Source organism: Coloeus monedula (genome assembly GCF_965178545.1).
Source record: "Coloeus monedula genome assembly, chromosome: W".
Taxonomy (NCBI): domain Eukaryota; kingdom Metazoa; phylum Chordata; class Aves; order Passeriformes; family Corvidae; genus Coloeus; species Coloeus monedula.
Window position 1 is genome coordinate 9,468,073 of NC_138821.1, and position 18,504 is coordinate 9,486,576.

Below are 18,504 nucleotides of genomic sequence, written 5' to 3' on the forward strand. Positions count from 1 at the left end.
AGAGGGGAAGGGGTGGTGTCGTGCGGGGAGGGTTGCAGGATGCCAGGGGCACAGGGAGACGGGGCTGGGGGGGGGTTCAGAGTCATCCACGCCGGGGAGGGGGGATGAGTCTGGGGTGGGTACCGGGTGCGCTGCCTGGGGGGTGACAGCGGAGCCGAGGGGGCGAGCGGTGGGGGCCGGACACGGGGGGACCGCCGGGAACAGGGGATCGGGGAAGGGAAGTGGGGGGGCCGGCGCCCCAGCCGGGCCAGGGCTGGGGCAGCTGGCTGGGTCCGCGTTCTGGCTGGCCATTACCAGAGGCGGAGAGGGGGGGTGGGAGGGGGGAAGGGCAGAGAAGGGGTTTGGCTGAGGGGGGATTTTCGCACGACACGTTTTAACCAGTAAATGAAATAAAGGAATGAATTTTGAAACTGAGAGGTTTCCCGAGGCTTGAGAGGAATACAGTTTGTTCCCCACACTGTCCCAGAACGAATCAGAAAGAACAGAATCGATGGTAGCTTCAGGGAAATTTAGAGATAGCCAATTACTGAAAGATTTGAGATTTTTCTTAGAAAGAGCACCTTTACGGAATTTAAAGTCAGATTTTAAGAGAAGAGTCAGAAGAAAGGGGTATAGGTCTCTCTCAGATTGGGAAAGGCTGGGTTTAGCTTGCCTTTGTCCCATCTTAGTTCCTCCCTCAGCAGAAAAAGAGAAAAAAAAACTAAAATAACTTAAAATGCGCGCAAGGGGAGAGCAGAGCCCCAAGTTTAAACTTACAAATCCCGTTTCTGGTGGGGCTGGCTCCTGGAAAGGTCTGCTGGGGGGATGGTCTGGCAGTTCGATCCTCAGGGACTTTTGTCCTAGGTGGGAGATGAGGGACTCGAACTGTCCCCGTCCGAAAGGCCTGCTAAAACGTAGGTCTATCTTCAGAGGAGCAGCACACGAACGGCTGGTTCTGTCTTGGCGATCAAGACGCAGCTCAGGCCAGGTCCAGAGTCCAATGGCTGTTCAGGCGCCAGTTATTACAGCTGGTGGGGTCCGTGGCTGAGACCCAGGAAGAGATGACCGGTCCGGGGAGATGGTCCCAAAAGGAATCGCCTGCCCGAGGTCTGGTACTGGAGCAGTTGAAAAGGAAGTTCTTTCAGCACAGATGTAATCAATAGGTGAGGATTCCACCCCAGGTGGGGTTGGATCTTATCACCGGGACATTAACACTATGATGGCTTGATCGATATCTTCTGATATCTACATCTCAGCCGATAAGGAATTGGACATTCTGGGAACTAAGAATAATTGTTCCAGGAACCAGAGATGGACCATTCATCATCCAAGATGGACAATTCATCAGACCCAGGTGTCACGATCCGCTAATGCAAGCGGGGCTCGTGATGGTTCGTTTATTGATCTCAGAGTGTAAAAGGACACAAGAGATTTAGGTTTTAATCAAAACAGTGCACCTTTATTAAGTGCCCACAACACAGTAATGCAATAGAAGAGAGTAAGAGAGAGAGAGAGAGAAAAACAAAGTAGAGAGGGGGAAAAAGAGGGGCAATAGCTACCAACAGATGAGACGAAGTCCTCGTGGTCTTCCGCCAATAGATTCGTCTTCTTTCCATGGGGAGATCTCAGGCTCAGTTATTTCAGAAAGTCCCTTTATAGTCCTTTTCAGAAGCAAGGGGCAACTGGCCAAGAGGTTGGGAAATCTACAGCCGTTGTTATGGGGCCCGTTGCTTTGGGAAGCAGGTACAGGACAGGCGTATAGGACAGATGTACAGGACAGGTGTACAGGACAGGTCATTCCTTTCTGCTTCAGCACAGTCCTTCCCGCCTGGGCAGCAAGAACGGAGCAGTCCATTGCAACCTGCACTAATTTTCCTCAGGAATGCATACCAGTTCCCAGTGGGCACACCCGCAGGCAACACTTGGCAGACATCCCACCTCAGCCAGGCCAGGACTCCTGTGTTCAGTCTCTGTCCTCGGCGATGATCGTGAGGCAGATGAGGGATCTTCGGACCGTCTCTTACACCAGGAAAGGCTTTGTGCAGTCCAACTTCAGGACAAGAAAACATCATGAATGTGCTAAACTGCGAGAAGAATAGAATTAATTCGGACTCTGCCCAAGAACTGTATAAGAAGGAACCAGCCGAAGCAACATTCATGAACTTGGGAGATGTGATGCGATAGAGGTCAGATCTGTGTTCACCCAGCTCCAATCCCGGGCTCGGTGCTGAACTTTTTCCGATCGTGGCCTTCTGTGTGACCGATCTTTTGGCCGCGGAATAAAATCTATTTCTTTATTAAATTTAATTTGGCTGAGTTTCTTTACTTCAAGCCTTATCTTCCTCCTTGGCTCCATTCCGTCTGCTCCCTCCATAAATTCTTCTCTCTGGCTTCTGGTTTTCCTTCTTCTCTGATAAGATACTCCAGGAATGTGAAGACTTTCTCTGCCTATCTTTTCTAAATTGACTACATAAACAATAGACATTCTATATCATGTATTACATTACAGAACCTAGGTAAAGTTTTTTGTAACATTATGCAAAAAAGCCAACATCACAATACATTCATAACAATTATGTAACATGCGAAAAGCCAACATTGCAATACATTCATAACACACCCAAAACCTCCTCCTCCCCCCTCGGCTGGGGGGAGTCTGTGTAAACTTGGCTTCTGTGAGCTGTCCTCTTCCCCCACCCCAAAAGCCGGGGATAGTTGCAGCTGGTGCCTTGGCCTTTTGTGGATGCATACCTTTCCCTCAGCCTGAGATGAGTAAACAATTTTATCAAAACAATTTTATCTAATCAACAGTTTGACTTTCAGTTCAAAGTCCCACTCTTCAGGGAAGCTTCTTCGGTTGTAGCTTCTTTATAATGAGCAAAACTTTATATCAATGTTTGAGGCATGAACTATTTTCAGTCTCTGACAGCCACCCCGTGTCTCAAACATTGTAATAAATGTCTCTTTCCTAGAGGTCTTCTTCACTTTATGGGTTGTCCACAGAGGTGATGAGGAGAGATAATAGGAGAAAGGATAGAAACAGTAGAAGCAATAGCACAAGTAATCTTACAGTGTCCAACAGTTTGAAATGTCAAAATGCAAATTCAATTGTAATCATCAATTCAAATTTCTTTAGTCAGTGCCCTCACCCCATGAATCCCAGAAATCAGTGGTTTTTAATGTGTAGTGGGTGTGAGGGATATCACAATATTGTATCTCTTAGATGTTGGTTCAATATGTTTTGAAATTAGTTATAGAATTATACAGCGGGTTTTCATTTTTAAGTTCTATAGAGGAGTATCCTCAACAGGTCCATGTATTAACATGTGTCAATCAGCTGAGTTTTAAGAGGCTTCCCAGCTCTTGTAGTATCATTGATTAACTTTGAACCCTGGAATAAATGTGAAGGGATTCGTTGAGGATGTGTGTTTTCTCCTTGGCTGCATTCACACATAGTTAGAAGAATTTCATAGGTAATATTCGTACTCCACTGGATAATTCTATACAGTATGAAGAATTGGTTTTTATGATGCAAGATTAACACATAAAACATTTTTATACAAAATGTTCTCATGCAAACATATCTTTACATCAGGGCTATGCTCTATTTTCCAGGAGACAGATTATAGCACTGTTGTCATTTAATCTTGACACAAACAAGAAAGTGTGGCTTTTTCTAATTGGTGAGATTAAAAATGAAATTAATTTCCCTTCAAAGTTATCCCAGGTAGCTTTTTCTTCTGGACTTTAATGGGTAGGAGAAGTGAGGCAAACTTAAAATACTCTCTTAAGACATATGGCATGAGATTCAACAGTACATTAGTTTGATAGCTGGTAGAAGGCTTTTCTGTATTCCTCCTGGTTTAGGAAGGGGGGTTCAATAATTTGTTATGTAGCATTTGCTTGTATTTTGTCAATATTCTTTGATTCACTAATTAGAAAATCCAAAATATTTAGGCAAATTATAATAATTTTGAAGCCTTCTGAGGCAGAGCTGGGAAGGTTAGTACATATTTGTAGGATTTCAAATATGTATAAATTCTTATACCAACTCTCAGGATAATATTGGTTGAGACAAATTATACATCCATAAGACCTTAGCTACAAAATTTTTCCAGTAAAAAGACAAAAGAAGTTAGACGAAAATTAAACTCAGGAATATGTAGAATGTTTTAACTTCTATTTGATCTCTCACCAAGTCACTTGCAATGAAAACACAAACAAATTACAAACATTAAGAAACTGACAATGCAAGCAATTATCATGACACTTTCATTGGTTTTCATGCAGCTCCATCTCATGTGTTGGTAGATTCCTATAAAAGAAAAGTGAAAATTTGGCCCACTAGACCAATTATTTAGAAAGAAGTAAAACTTCTTGGGGCTAACACAAAGAGACAGTGAAGCAATGGTTATCACATTTAGGTGTGATTTTGTTCTTGCAGTATCTCTGCTCTCAAACTGTTTCCCTTATCTTCTATGCAGGGATGTTTGACATTCCTAGAAAAAAGAAACAAACTTCCCTGGCAAAGTACTTCTGAGTGAAACAAGTTGTTAATTGCATTACCTTATTTAGGTGGAGTTTTAGCTTTTATTCTATGAATTGTTTGTTGCACCGCTTTTGTTGTTTCCCATAGGTTTTAAGTGGGGTTTCCTCCAATTGATTGTTCAGCGGAGGGAGTGAGACTGCTTTTAAAAAGATTTGCAAGAGTTGCAGTCTGTGAATCAGGCATTTGAGTTGCTTTTTTTCTTTCAGGGTTTTAGTAGGCTTCTGCTTTTCACCCTGGAGCAGTTAGCCTTATCAGTTTGCTCCTTTTGTTCTAGCGATTTTCCTTTTGGACAAAATCGAGCTCGGCAGCAAGCAATGCTACTGCCTAAAACCTCCTTTTTTTTTTTTTTTTTTTTTTTTAATAACCAATCACATTTTTAGTAATCAATCATCTTTTAGTAACTAGGATAAACAGAATTGCCCAATCAAAATTTATAAAGAAATCACATTTATTATGCGACCAAAATATCGGTTTCAAAAGCCACAATCGAGAAAAGCAGCACCGAGCCCGGGGTCGGAGCTGGGTGAACACGCATAGATCTGATCTCTATCGCACCAGACCTCCCAAGTTCACAAATGCTGCTTTGGCTGGTCCCTTCTTATACAGTTTTTGGGTAGAGTCCGAATTAATTCTATTCTTCTCGTATTCATGAAGTTTTCTTGTCCCGGAGTTGGGCTGCACAAAGCCTTTCCTGGATCTGATGAATTGTCCATCCTGGGTGATGAGTGGGTCATTTCTGCTGATGGATGGGCCATCTCTGGTTCCTGGAACAGTTATTTTTAGTTCCTGGAATGTCTGATTCCTTATCAGATGAGATGTAGATATCAGAGTGTGGTGATCAAGTCGTCATGGTGCAAATGTCCTGGTGATAAGATCCAATCCCACCTAGGTGGAATCCTCACTTATTGTGAAAGAAATACTTTTAGTGTTGTGAAATTTTTCTCTCAGCCAGGCTGGTGAAGGGATTTTGAAACTCGGTCTCTGTAGGGTCTAATTACATTCCAGTTTTATACATATTAGCACGAATTACATACTTTATTTATAACAACTCCCTCCCTTTTTATATGGAAACATTAATTCGTGCTACCTTTTGTTACTTAAAAATAGAAATACTATCATCAAACACTTACTACAAATATAAAGGTATGAAAATTCAAACAAAAGAATTTCTTTTAGTCATAGCTATTTAGTTTTTCTTGTAATTCTGGCTTTTCCTCCGTAATCTGCTTTTCAAACTTTATCAGAACCTCAGCAGCTTTACTATTTGCTTCTCCTTCTTTTAATTCCACGATTTTAGAGATTTTATTGTTTTTGCCTAATCCTTCAGCAGCTAGTTCCCGGTCCATGGGCATCGCAGCTATTTGCATACCTTGTACTACTGAGTGTATTAATCTAATAAAACATGGTATCATGCAGGGTATGAATATCACCCCGGCCACTGAACAAAGTATGAAGAATGCTGCTTTCTTCCACCATGTACCATCAAATAATTGTTTTCACTAAGATGCTTGTAAGATGGAATTCCATTTTTGGACTGGAACATGTGCCACCTTTTTGATCTCAGCTGTGAGGTCCCTGATGGTCTCTCCATAGTCATCAATTTCTATGCAGCATTCTGATTCATTGAACTTGCCACAGACTCCCCCTTCCTCAGCTAACAAATAGTCTAATGCAATTCGGTTCTGGTATACAAAGGCACGCATCTGAGAATGCTGTTTAGCTAACAGTTCTAGTGCATCTGAGGTATGATTTGAAACCACTTCTACTACAGCTTGGAGCCTTATGAGCCGATTGAGTAAATAGACAGGGGTTCTATACCCCCAGCTCCCATCCTGTGCCCATGTTGCTGGGCCATAATATTGGATTATTCTTTCTGCGGGCCATTCTTCTTCACCCCGTTTTTGACTCCCACCTGCTATAGGCAGTGTTTTCGTTATCCCCCTTTTCTTTCGGCTTAAGGTTTCGTACAAGGGAGCTCCTAACAGGCCACTTTCTGATCTGGGGAGTGCAAAGAAAGAAGGTCGAATCATACCTAGAGTGCATGAACCTTTCCATTTACTGGGCAGTTCGCTGTATGCCTTTTTGCCACATATCCAGTATATACCATCAGGGGCTTTCCATTTTATTCTCATATTTTCTGGTTCTCTCCAATATTCTTCTAAGTCTTCTAAGGATTGGTAAGGGTTAGCTCCAGATTGTTTGTACCAGCAAAGGTTTATTACCGCAGGCCTGGTTCCTACGGTATATCACCGTGTCCCGCAGCCATAGGGAGGAGGAGGAGGAGAAGATCCAGCAGGCAGGAATTGTGCAGCAAGATTGATTTATTTAATTATTTTACAAACTCTTTTATAGACTTTTTTCTTCATAGTCTAATTGGACAAAGGACCAGCCACCCCTTGGGGGTGATTGGCCAAAATCCTAAAACATCCATTATCAAAATATTTTCTACTATACCATAAACAAGACTTTCCAAGGTTGCAGGTGGCTTGGTTGTTTACATTCCCTGCTACCTCTTCTGTGAGAGAGAAAAGTCTCTCACGGACTCAGAAAAATAACAAGAAGATCCTCACTAACAGCATTTTTGTACCTACAAAGGTTAACTTGACTATTCCAATCACAATTTGCTTTTCTTTCTTGACTCCTATATCCTGCAGGGGGTTCTGGTTGCCAGATTTTACTTTTGTTATTTGAATATATTGCTAGGGTGGATATACATGGGGTGTATCCCACAACCTCAGTATATTCACTTCCTTCCCTGCTGATGAAAATTTTTCCTATTACTCGTTGGTCTAGAATCCAGCCTTCAGGCCTCTGTGTAGTCATTGAGAACTGATTTTTATCTCTTTTTAGAAGCTGTTCTGGAGCTAAGCCTTCACCCTTCCAAGGCCATTTTTCTGCTGATTTCAGCCCCCCACATATCCAACAGTTGGATAAACCTAACTCAGTAGCGATTTCTTGCATTAAGTCTATGAACAAGTTAGTGTTAGGGGCTGGCCATTCCAAATCATTATACTGCTTTTCTAGCAGGTCGTATTGTTTGCTTAATGCCAATAGTCTCTCTTGTTCTATTCTCTTTTTTCTTATTTCTGATTCTTGTCTCTTGAGGTCTAATGTTACCTGTTTCATAGTGTTTTCTGGGTCCATGCCATCCTTGTTCTTAGAAAAGCAAAAGGTGTTATCATATTGCAAGCATGCCCTGTCATCATTTTCCTCAAGGAGGTCTAGTATAACTGGTTTGTTGCCGAGGGGTGATCTGTCTTTGTACCTTAAATTTTTCCCCACCCAGTAAGTTTTTCCATCCATCATGCACATGCTTAATTTTGAATTATCATAACATAATTTGTTGATCTGAGAATAGGCTACAAAGATAGATTTTTTCTTCAACCCATACAGTATGATTACAGTGGTCACAGATTGAGACCGGCATTTGGTCTATATTTCTCTTATGTCTCCTATAGTATTGGTTTTTATTTTTGAAAGGAGGAACTTCTGACTTCCTTTTCTTAAACCTTGCATTTCGAGACAAGCATTTAATTTTTCCTTCTAATTCACAAATTTGAAATTGAGTGCCATTCAGATCACAATGTTTGCTATTTCCCTTGCAGTTCTCTGGGCTCTGATGTGTCTCCTGTTCCTTCAGGAGGACCTGCTGACACAGTTCGCAAAGACTGTCAGCTTTTTGGCCCTCTTTGGGGGACAAACCCTCTAGTGGTGTATTAAGTGTTAGGCATATGGTCAGGCTCAGAACCATCAGGAACCCCCATAGGTGTATCCCTCTGCCTTTGCCTTCGCCCACTGGAGTGCAGCCAGTGGCGAGGTAAGCCATCTTCTCGGCAGCAGGAATATTCTTCTGGGGTCCTATGGCTGGACCAAATAGCATACCTTTTCTTATATACGTTCCACCTAGAGAGCTTTATTGTGTCTGATCCGCAAGATACTTTTGATTGTTTTCCGGCACTCAACTGTTAGAATTTCTGCTTGTGCATCCAATTTTCCCCTGACCCCGTATTTATATATGGTGTACCACTCAGGGGAGTCTAGTTCCAATTTCCCTACGTTAGTAGCAAGGGTTAAGTATTGTCTAGTCAGGTCTTGCTCCTCCTCCAAACACTTTGTACACAGGCCTCTGGGCCTATCCCCTCTGTGACAATGAGCAACCCAAATTTTGTTACAATATTCACACTTGAAAGAGACAAAGGGATAACATTCACAACCAATTACATTACAACTTATCTGATCCCTTCTGGTCATTTGTTGGGTCTGTGAAATTTTATTTTTAAATCTTCTAGTGAAGAGGTGATCCTCCACTCAGGCGTTCCTTCCTGGACTTCGATTTTCTTCACTCAAGAAACGTGCGTCCAGCCTTTCTCTGCCGTTCGAATTGCTGCGTCTGTAGTGAGGAGGACAAGAAATGGACCCTCCCAGTGAGAAGTGAGAGGGGTTTCCTTCCATGTTTTTATAAGAACTTTGTCCCCAGGCTGTATCTTGTGGATAGCAAATCTCAGGGGGGAATGTTGTGTCACCAGCCCACATTTCCTTAACTCCTGTAAATTTTTATTGACTGCTGTTAGATAAGGATGTATTTGTCCATCCTCTATCCCAGGATGCCCTACTGGCATTCCATGTTCATTGACAGTAGCTCCCTCCCATCAGGTAACTTCTACTTACCTTTTATTTTTTACTTTTTTTTCCCCTTATTTTTAAATAGACTTGAATCTCCTTTTTTGAAGGTTATGGGACGGGGGGGGAGGGGGGGGGTATTCTCTGGGTTCTCTTTGCTCGACCTCTGGGGTACTTACCTTTAATAATGTTTCATCTTTGCCTCTTTATCAACTCCTCGGGTCTGGAACTGCATTCCTGTATGCACTATTGAAATCGCCTCTGGCTCCCTGACAGCTTTCAGGATCTGTTTTATTATTTCCCCATGGATTAATCCTCTCCCTCTGGTGTTAATTAACCCTCTTCCCAAATTTCCCCAAAAGTGTGTACCACACCAAATGCATACTTGGAGTCTGTAAAAATAGTTCCCCCCCCCTTTTTTTTTCTTCTGTTAGCCAATGTCCCAGGTATTCTACCTCGGGTTCAGTGAACTGGGGTTTTGATTCGGAGACTTTTAACCCCTTGTCTCCTAAGAAATTTAACAGCCTTATAGTGGCTTTTTTCACATCCCTTTCTGCTGGTCCAGCCACCAGCAAGCCATTCACGCACCGAGGCAGCCTGGCTCCCCGAACAAAACCAGCTGAGCAATTGCCCAAGAGCTCGACCAAACAAGCTCGGTGAGTCCACAAACCCCTGAGGCAAGGAGGCTCACCCGAGCCGCCGCCCCCAGCGGGTTCCTGGATCCCCCCACCGAAAAGTGAAACAATCCCAGCTTTCCTCTGCCAGAGTACAAGTCCAAAAGGCACCTCTCAAGTCTACCACACCACACCAGGTATCTGAGGGGGGGTGTCACCCAGCAAAGTGCACGGATTAGGGGACCGTGGGGAACAGCGCCTCAGCTATTACTTGCTTTAGTCCCTTTCTCCCTTCTATAGGAAGAGGATATTGTTTAACCCTTAATCAGATCTTCTGGCCTTTTAATCTCAATACGAATGGGTGTCATTTCTATTCTGCCTGCCTCTCCTTTGGTATACTCGACTTTCGGATTCACCTTGTCTTTATCTTCTATGGTTAGTTTGTATAAGCTCACTACAAGCTGTGACTCCTGAACAATCAAGCTTACCTCCAAAGCCACCATCAAATCTCTTCCTAACAAATTGTAGTTCGCCTCTTCAATCAACAAAACATTCCCTAAGCATGTCCTGGTTTCAGATTCGAACTCTACATTTTTAATAACTGGGACCTTAAAGGATTCCTCTTTTTCTCCGACCACCGTCGGGGTATCTTTGCTTGTTGTACATCCACTCGGCAGTCACTGAACGGTGGTTTGTTCAGCTCCCGAGTCTACAAAAAAATTAGTTCTTGCTTTAGGGGTCCGACTTTTAATTTTATCAAGGGCTTCCTGGACCTTAAATTGAGAAGCCTCTGACAGTACTAGACGTCCTGAAAGATTTTCTCATCTTTCATCCTTCTCCCATGAATCAACCCCTTTTTCTTCTTGTGTGCTAAATATTTGAGATCTGCTCAAACTTTGGTCCTTGCTTCTCCTTTAAGAGAAACGGCAGAAGCGGTCGTTGCCAGGGGAACGGTGCAGGCGAGGGGGGGGGGGGGTTGGGAGGTGAGGATCTTCTCCGGGGCTGATTCTTCCAGGAGAGGGGGGGGATAAGCGGAAAGTGCCGCTGGAACTGGCAAGGGGACAAGCTCCTCTGACGGACACCAGAGCCTGGGGTGGACCCTCTGCACGGGTCCACAGCACCCACGGCGGCAGAACTCTGCTGCTGGCTGGCCCGACGCAGCCCGTGGGGCCGCAGCCGGGTTCAATGGAGCTGTGTCAGACAACGCAGCGGGGGCAGGGGCTGGCGGAACGGCCGCGGACATCGGGACCAGGGCCGGAGCCGAGACTGGGGCTACCACCGGGGCCGGGGCAGGGGCACGGGCGGGAGGCCATAAGGGGATGCTGGTCTGCCGCCGGACCCTCAGGGGCTGGAGGGGGCGGCGGGAACACCGGGGCTACCGGCGGAGCCGCCGCCGCTGGGACAAGCGGTGGAGCCGCGGGCGGTGCCGTGAGAGCCGGGACAGGCGGGACCTCGGGCTCCAGGAGCGGCGGCGCCACAGGAGCCTGGGCTTGGCGGGGGGGGGGGGGGGGGGGGGGGGGGGGCAATGCTTCCAAGGGGGCTCAACCCCTCTCTTTCTTGTTTGCCTTTTTCTCCTTTCCTTGGGTTTATTTCTCCTTTCGGGACAGTCCCCTCAATGTTCTAGTATCCAGCTTAGGGACTATCTCTCGGGATTTCAGGTATCCCTTGTTCCTTCCCACCCCCTGATTTTTCTTGGGGTTTTCTCGGGATTTTACTCTTTTTCTGTTCCATCTTAAAGAAAAAAAATTACTTCTTACCTGGACTTTGCGCAGAGTCCTCTAAGTTCCTGAATTCGGTACCGTTTCGAATTTGTATTTAATATGTTACCGGTATAGTAGCCCTCGCAGAGGACCCGTCTGGGGGTTTTCCTCCGGTAACTGCTCTCGAAGTTCTGACTTTTACCTGGACTAACTATGTCCGAGACTAGGGGGCTTACCAGTCCTTGAACTCGATAAAGGACGTACCCTTCCCCCTAGCCGTCCGCGACCGATCCCCCGAATTTCTCGATTTATTCGGGCTTGATGTGTGGAAAAAAAATTAGGTTTTTCTTTCGCTTCCCCCGTGTGAAAAACGAGGTTCACTCTCCTGTGAGAATTTAAAGAGTTTAATATAAAGACAATAAGAGACACATAAAATAAAGCAAAGGGATAACGGCCGGGTGCCTTGGCACTCTGCCAAGAGTACACCTGATGCTCGAGGTGAGTCCTTTTTATACCATTTTTACTGTCTGTTCTCTATTCATATTAAAACTTTTCCTGGAGCTGTTCTGCATGGCCACTCCTTGGGTCCGCCTTTTTAGAGCATGCGTAGTCTTCTGCCTTGTGGTTTTATTTCTTTTGATTCTTGGGGTTGGGCCCGCTAGGTAAGAGTCGATGGTAGGGTGGATCTCTTAATTCTCCAGACAGTCAGGGCTGATTGCAGCTTTGGGCCTCTTTGCCCCCCGGGCAGAGCGGTGATAGCGGCTCTCGGACTCTCCTGGCCGGCCGTTCTCCGGGTGGAGTAGCCTTTGGGCCCTTTTGTTCCCTGGACAAAGTGTTGATTAGCAGCTTCTCGGGCCTCATCCTCTGTTCGCTTGGAGGTTATCTTACTTGCTCACACTTGCTAACATTCTTGCTAAAAAGAGAGAAAACTACATCCACACAGCAAAAAAGCATTTCTAACATTATATAATATCTATCTTTATACTTTGCGAGAAGCCAATATTATAATATATATTTATTACAATCCCCCCTTTTTCTATTTTATAAATCATTTGGCTTGAGCAATAATTCTTTTTTCTTGGCTTCTAATGTCTGTTCGTTCTTTTCACAGATCAATTTGGCTTCTTCAAGAGGGTCTTTTATATCACTTTGTCTTTTTAATACCATAATTTTTTGTGCTGTTCCAGACATAGCCAACTTTGGGTCTGTAGGCATTGCCACAACTTCCATGCCTTGAACTACGCTCGTGATTAGCCGAATAAAACAGGGGATCAAGCAAGGGAAAAATATTAGACCAGCTGTAGCACATAAGAGGAAAAAACCTAGCTTCCTCCACCATTCTTTCCCCAATATGCCATCCCACCAGTTAGCAGTCATCATTGATTCCCATTTTTGGACTGGTACATGGGCTATTTTTCTGATATTGTTGGCGATATCTAGAACGGCATCCCCATTGTCATCAATTTTTAAACAACAATCCGATGTATTGAACTTCCTGCATCCACCCCCTTCTTCATCCAATAAATAGTCTAAAGCCAGCCTATTTTGATATATTGCAGCTCTGGTTTGGCATTGCTGGCTGACTATTAATTTCATAGCTCCGGCTGTTTCATTGGTTATGATTTCTACAAGAGCTTGGAGTCTGATGATACGATTCAGCATGTAAATTGGGGTTCGATATCCCCAACTTCCATCTTGTGCCCAGGTAGCTGGCCCATATGTTTCTAATATTCGTTCAGGGGGCCATTCCTCATCTTTCCATTTTTGGAATCCTCCAATCAAATCTCTTTTATTTCTTTTGAAGTCTTCATAGACAGGTATTCCTAATTGATCTCCCTCTGGTTCTGGTAAAAGGAAAAACCCTGGTTGAATGATTCCTAGTGTACAACTCCCTTTCCAATGTGAAGGGAGTCCCGGGTATGCCCTTTTCCCACGTATCCAAAATAAGCCATCTGGTGCTTTCCAATAATCACCTTCTTGTTGATTTATATTCTCCCAAAATTTGGATATTTCTGGGATTCCAAAATAAGGATTTTTCTTTGTGTCATTACACTGAAAGAGTCCAATTTCATTATCATAATTTGGACGAGTCATAACAGTGACTGTTGATATGGGTATGAGTAATAAGAAAGAACCCCCGGTGTCTTTCCATGTAGAGCTTTCGATAGCATTTGTAACATGGTCTTGCCAGTGTCCTGAAAGGGACCAGGATAAGTGACAAAAGAAGGAATAACAGAGGTCCGGCATGGCTTATACTCCCACCTCCCTTGCCTATGAGGTTGTAACCCATAGCAGGTGTATTGGATCTTCTCGGTGGCGAGTTCAGTGGCCAACCCGGTCTTGCCCTCTATTTCCTTGTCACTTCCTTTGTAGCTTTTAGGCAAATTTCTTTTGGCATCTTTTCTTAACTGTAGTATCTTATTGTATCTTAGGTATTTCCCATTCAACAGGCACTAGTAATTCCCATCTGCAGAGCAAAGTTATTGCTTTTGTTGCTTATGATTTTGTCTGGATAGGGGGTCGATTTTGTGCTTGACACCCTTTACAACTAGGGTGTTGATGGTGTGAAATGCCAATTTCCCTCCAGATTAATTACTTATATTTGACCTGGCTGGCATGCCCCGTATTAGAATGATTCAAACAGGGTATATGATGTGGCAATGATGGAAGTTGTGATTCTCCCCCTTCTTAATACAAATCACAGGCTAGAATCAGAACATGAGAGTTCCCTGTTTGATACAGTCCCAACCCTTCCTGTTTGAAGTGAGAATATTCTTCTCCAAGATGTCCCAGAATTTGTCCAGGGGTCACTGATATAAATTTGGCTTTTACTTCTCAGTTAGGTGTGATTCTTTGCATATCTCTTGGATTATTTAGATTGTTCTAGTTCATTGCCACCTGGCCTCCGTTTAAGAATCAATTTGGTATCACCTGGTTTGGATATTACAGTCCACTCTTCAGGTTCTTTTACAGGTCCTTTGATTCTGCTGGCATGGATCCACCCTCGTTCCTTGGTCCGGATTGCGGCCTCAGTCGTCAGCAGTACCTGAAAAGGACCCTCCCATTGTGGAGTCAAAGATTGTTCTTTCCATGTTTTTACTAGTACCCATTCCCCTGGGTGGATATTATGAATCTTGAATTCCAAAGTTGTGGTTTGAGGGATCATTCCTTTCAGCTGCAAATTTTCAAGTATTCTGGCAATTGTGGTGACATTTTCTGACACTTACTTCTCTTACTTCATAAGTGGCTGTTTCATGTTGAGTGGTAAGGAAGGGTAATCTGAACATCATCTCATAAGGAGATACTCCCAGGTCTGACCTGGGCTGTGTTCGGACTCTCAACAGAGCCAAAGGTAAGCATTTTACCCATGACATTTGAGTTTCAGTCATTAATTTTGTTAACGTTTTTTTCAAAGTCCGGTTCATTCTTTCTACTCGGCCTGAACTTTGTGGGTGCCAGGGGGTATGTAATTCCCATTTTATTCCCAAGGCTTGAGTTATTTGTTGTAACACTTTGGATGAAAAATGTGTTCCTCTATCTGAGTCTATTTTATTAACCATTCCATATCTGGGAATAATTTGTTCCAGAAGGGTTTTGCATACTACGTTAGCTGTAGCTCTAGTAGCAGGAACTGCTTCTACCCAATGAGTTAGATGGTCTACTATTACTAACAGGAACTTCCATCTCTGTACTTGAGGAAGTTCAGTGAAATCTACTTGGATACTTTGGAATAGTCGCAGAGCTAACTCGCAGCCTCCTAATGTTGTTTTTCTCATTATTTTCCTATTCACTCTTTGGCAAGTTATACAGTGCCCAGTTATTTGTTTTGCTACCCCAAAGATTCCAATACACCCATAATTTCTCAGAAAATGATCACACAAAGCTTGAGTACCCCAATGAGTTTTTTGATGCATATCTTCTAATATTCTCTTAGTGAGTGGCTTATTAAGTAACTGTCTCCCATCAGGGAGTTTCCATTTTCCAGATTGATCTTGTTCTCCCCCTATCTTAAATAATTCCTTTTCTTCTTCTTTACTAAATTTGGGGATTTCCAATTCTCCCCTTTCTGGGGTCAGGATTAACATAATTCGTTTAGTCCCATTTTCTGCTGCATCTTTGGCTTCTTGGTCTGCTAGATTATTCCCTCTTATTTCTGGGGTCATCCCTTTTTGGTGTCCTTTGATATGCACTATGGCTATTTCTTCAGGCAATTTTAATGCCTCCAACACTTCTGAAATCAGGCCTTCATGTATCAGTTCCTTCCCCTTTGAATTTAGTAAACCCCTTTCTTCCCAGATCTTTCCAAAGGTATGTATTACCCCAAAGGCATACTTTGAATCAGTATAGATGATCCCCTTTTTGTGTGCTAAATGCTCCAGTGCTCTCTTTAGAGCGTATAACTCACAAGATTGCGCTGACCAATTTGAAGGTAGTTTTCCTTTTTCGATGGTCTGCATATTTATCCCATCGACTAAAGCATATCCTGACATTCTTTTTCCTTGCAAGCATCTGGATGAACCATCCACATATATTCTTTCCCCTTCTAAGAGGGCTTGTTCTGCTAGATCTTCCTGAACTTTTGTTTGGTATTGAATAATTTCTAAGCAATCATGTGCCAGGTCATCTTTTGGTTCTCCATAGAGGAATTGGGCCAGATTGAGGCTTTTGCTTGTTTCTATAGTTAGATCATTACTGTCAATCAGAATTGCTTCATATTTTAATATCCTGGAGTCTGTTAACCATTTTTCAGCTTTTTGATTTAGCACATTTCGGACCGCATGGGGTGTGTATACAATCAGTTTACTTCCAAAGGTGAGCTTACGGCTCTCCTCCACCAAAATAGCAGTAGCTGCTATGGCTTGAATGCATACTGGCCAGCCACGGCTTACTGGGTCCAATAGTTTAGATAAATAAGCTATTGGTCTTCTCACCCCTCCCCATTCCTGGACTAATACACCATGAGCTACTCCATTTTCTGCATTCACATATAAATGAAAGGGTTTTTCTAGTGAGGGTAAGCTTAGGGCTGGTACCGAGGCTAGTTTCAACTTCAGTTTTTTTAATTTATTATCATCATCTTTGGTCCATTGTATATTGTCTCCCCCTGTTAATTTTTCATATAAAAATTTTACTGCTTGTGTATATCCTTCAATCCATAGTCTGCAATATCCCAGTAGCCCCAGCAGTCTCCTAACCTCCTTTTTTGAAGAGGGAGGAGGGAGGGATAAAATCCCTGTAATTCTTTCAGGACTTAGTTTTCAGCTACCTTTGCTTATCAGGTGGCCAAGATATTTTACTTCTGATTCCACAAACTGTAATTTCCTTTTTGATGCCCTTAGTCCCTTTTCCCCAAGAAAATTTAGAAGCTTTATAGTAGCTTCTTTAACTTTAATTTCATCTTCTCCTGATATTAGAAGATCATCTACATATTGGATAGTTTGTATTCCTGGGGGAGTGGGGAAGGTTTGTAATATTTCTCCCAAGGCTTGCCCAAATAAATTTGGGGCCTCACAATACCCCTGTGGCAGTTTAGTCCACCTCAATTGGTTCTTTTTCCCTGTGTTTGGATCTTCCCATTCAAAGGCAAAAATATTTCGGCTTTCCTCTGCCAGTGGGCAGGCCCAAAAGGCATCTTTAAGATCCACCACACTAAACCACTGATGTTGAGGTGGAATTTTGCTTAAAAGAGTGTAGGGATTAGGAACCATAGGGTAGCAGGCCCGTGTTCTTTTGTTTACTTCTCTTAAATCTTGCACTAATCTATAATTTCCATCAGATTTCTTTACTGGGAGAATAGGGGTATTATGAGGGGATTTACAAGGTTCTAGTGTCCCATCCTTTATTAATTCTTCTATTACTGGTTTTAAGCCTTTTCTCCCTTCTAAAGATATAGGGTACTGACGTACACGAATGGGGCATTCTTCTTTTTCAATTGTGACCCTTATGGGGTCAATATCTAGTCCACCCCTATTCCCTTCCCCAGCCAAAACCTCTTTGTTAATTTTTCTTTCATCTTCTTGGCTAAGTTTTAACACTTTGGCCGTCATTTTCCCTTCTTCTGGTATGACTCCAATCCCCAGCTGGATTTGTAAATCCTTTCCTAATAAATTGCTGCCAGCCCCAGGAACTAACAAAACATCCCCTCTCCCTATTTTTGTTTCCCCTTCAATAACCACATCTTTAATGACAGGGACCTTAAATCCTTCCCCCTTTGCTCCCATTACTTTTACCATATCATTACTTACATCACACCCTTTTGGAATATTCATCACACAAGTCCTTTCTGCCCCAGTGTCAACTATAAATTCTAATACTTCCTCTTGGGGGCCTACTTTTAAAGTTATCAAAGGCTCCAGATGGTATTTATCCCCAAAAAAATAGAGCTCATGACTTCCCTATTTTTCTTCTGTGTGTGTCTCGAAATATTTTCAGATCCCTCCTCAGGTGGGGGCGTTCTCTTTTATAATGCCCTTCTTCCTTGCAATCGAAACAGGCATCCCTGGGTTGTTCTTGGAATCTTGACCGTGCTGTAGTTTTATTTTTCTCCCTTCCACTATTTCTGAACCCTGAGTGTTTAGGAGTGTTACCTGAGGGCTTTTGATTTAGATTCTTTTGGAAGGTACTCTCTCGCATAGTGGCTATCATGATCTTTGCTTCCACTTTGGCTTTTTCGTCATCCCTCCGGACATATATCTTTTGAGCTTCCCTTACTAGGTCTTGTAATGGTTTCTCGTACCAGTCTTCTATTTTATCCAATTTTTTCCTAATATCTGGCCAGGCATGAGTGACAAAGTTAACTCTTAGCAGGGCTTGCCCTGCTAGGGACTCCGGGTCTATCCCAGAATATTGTTTCATATTCTTTCGCAGCCTCTCCAGCCACTCAGTCGGGGTTTCTTCTTTCCCTTGTGTTGGGGTTTTAGTTTAGTCTTAGTTTTTTTCCTGTTAAAGGAATTTTCTCCCATATGCATGTTGCTAGGGGACAAATAGCTGTACTTAAGAAAGACAAAAAGGGGGGTGGGGTGGGCCTGGCTACTCCTTTGTT